General features: G+C 38.4%; 1 long non-coding RNA gene across 1 annotated transcript in view; it reads left to right on the forward strand.

Annotated features, from left to right (window-relative positions):
• LOC105547764 overlaps positions 1 to 129 on the forward strand; it is a 26,023-nt gene extending 25,894 nt beyond the window's left edge. Inside the window, exon 3 of the long non-coding RNA XR_001007264.1 lies at positions 11 to 129. This is a non-coding gene — a long non-coding RNA (uncharacterized LOC105547764). The remainder of the gene's footprint in view (positions 1 to 10) is intronic.
• The last annotated feature ends 2,092 nt before the right edge of the window (positions 130 to 2,221 follow it).

Consider the following 2,221-nt stretch of genomic DNA (forward strand, 5'->3'; position numbering starts at 1 on the left):
TTTGAGACAGAGTCTCGCTCTGTCCCAGGCTGGAGTGCCACGATGGGGTCTTGGCTCACTGCAACCTTTGCCTCCCAAGTTCAAGCTATTCCCCTGCCTCAGCCTCCTGAGTAGCTGGGGTTACAGGCACGTGCCACCATGCCCGGCTAATTTTTGTATTTTTAGTAGAGATGGAGTTTCAACATGTTGGCCAGGCTGGTCTCGAACTGCTGACCACGTGATCCTCCCGCCTCAGCCTCTCAAAATTCTGGGATTACAGCCATGAGCCACCACGCCTGGCACCAGTAAGTTATTTTCAATATGAAATGCCAAGACAGGACATACAAAATTTAGGAAAGAAAGAAGTCAGAATTTTAACAAGCTACTCCTGTCTTCACTATAATTAATACCAGATAATTTCTCACACTGATGGCGTTTTTTCTTAGAAACTCTAACAGTCAACAACAACAACAAAAACCAAGAATAAGCAAAAGAGGATATGAAACGATTATTCTAGTGTTCTATTTTTCTGGTTCTCTTTGTCAAGCTAAGCGTTATGAGGTGATGGGGGTGTTTGTTCTGACTAGAAATGAGTTGCATTTAGATGTTATATACAAAAGTTTTTCCTGGAATAACATCGTTATTTAGCTAAAAAGCTATAGCTCCATAGACTTGTGTGCTCTGAACACAGCTGCATAATTAGTAATCATCATTAATCATTTCTACTTCTGTACTTTTATCACCAACAAAATTATAGCAACCTATATTTTTAGTAAATTTTAATTGCAAGTTTAATTTGATATTTATTTATCACTATAAGAAGCAGTTTGCTGAACTGATTACGCAAATTTAAAATGATGTTTCTGAAGATAGAAATAAAACTTCCCACCAGGAATAGACAGGCTTTTCAACAGAAGAATATCTGCCTCTTGGCAAAAAAAAAAAAAAGAAAAAAAAAAGAAAGGCTTTTAGGTTTTTTCCACCTTTAGTGTGAAAATGAGTATTCATATGGGATGGCTTTAGACTACCTATTAGAAAATGCATATCAAGTAAGAGATGGATAATTTATAGAGTTGATTGCTTTAAGCAGAGAAGCTTAAAAAGGAGTCTTTGCAACTCAGGTTGGTCTCAAGAGACAAACGTATGCTCATTATTCAGAATTGAAACCTGCCTGTGAAATACACAACAAAAAGGAAAAGAAACTTAGAGAAATGTTTGAGAAGTAGAATGTTTTACCACTCTTGGAAAAATTTTCTTGTTTCTTTTCTGTAGGAAGGAATGAGATAGTTGTTAATACTCTTGAAAACTATCTTAGAGAGTGAGGCTTGAGCAGCTGAGGTTTTCTCATGGGACTGTGCACTGATGTTTTGTGCTGCTGTATCAGGATCTCCAAGCTTTCCTAGGTGGACAGTTAAATGGATGTGTCAACAGAAGCTGAGAAATGTTCTCTCAGCCAGGCTTAAGACATGAAAAAGAAAATGGCTTTCTTCATTTACAAAATTGAGCCACAAATAGACTCAGGAACAAAAGCCTAACAAGGAAGATGAATAACATAGAATTATCACTGTCACTTACATTATGTCCAGAATAAGTGGATTGCAAAGGGCAAGTCATGTTGTCAACAGCCTGAGGTATGTGAGGAAACTCTCCTATGAAGGCCTATGCCCAAATGTCCTGAAATGGAAATCTGAGACCTGTTAGTACAAAAGTGCCCTGAATGTTCTTAACTGGCAGGATGAAGGCAAGGGGACCGGGCTGCCTCTAAAGCAACTAGAACCCTTCAATCACATGCAAGGAACTGGTAATCTGAAAAAACAAACCACCAAGAAAGGGTACAGATAAACGTCATAGCAAATCAAATGGAATGTGATCAGCCAAGCTCTATACTCCTATTAGAACAGGGAGTTCCAAGGACTGATACCTTGTCATTTAAATAGTCTGCAGACACAAGCAATGCATTCTTCACAGGCATCTTATTTCCTGTTTTTGTTTGTTTGTTTTGTTTTTGACTTTTTAGTATTTATTTTAATGTTTTTGAAAGGGATACATTTTTTCCAATTTAAAAAGAGACATGGCCATCAAGAGTGGGTTAACATATAGCAGAATACCATATAAACAAATTAGCTACTAGCTACAAGCAGCAACTTGAATGAATCTTAAAAACAAAACATTGGGACTGGGCGCGGTGGCTCACGCCTGTAATCCCAGCACTTTGGGAGACCGAGGCCGGCGGATCACGAAG

Source organism: Mandrillus leucophaeus, unplaced genomic scaffold (genome assembly GCF_000951045.1).
Source record: "Mandrillus leucophaeus isolate KB7577 unplaced genomic scaffold, Mleu.le_1.0 Scaffold396, whole genome shotgun sequence".
NCBI lineage: Eukaryota > Metazoa > Chordata > Mammalia > Primates > Cercopithecidae > Mandrillus > Mandrillus leucophaeus.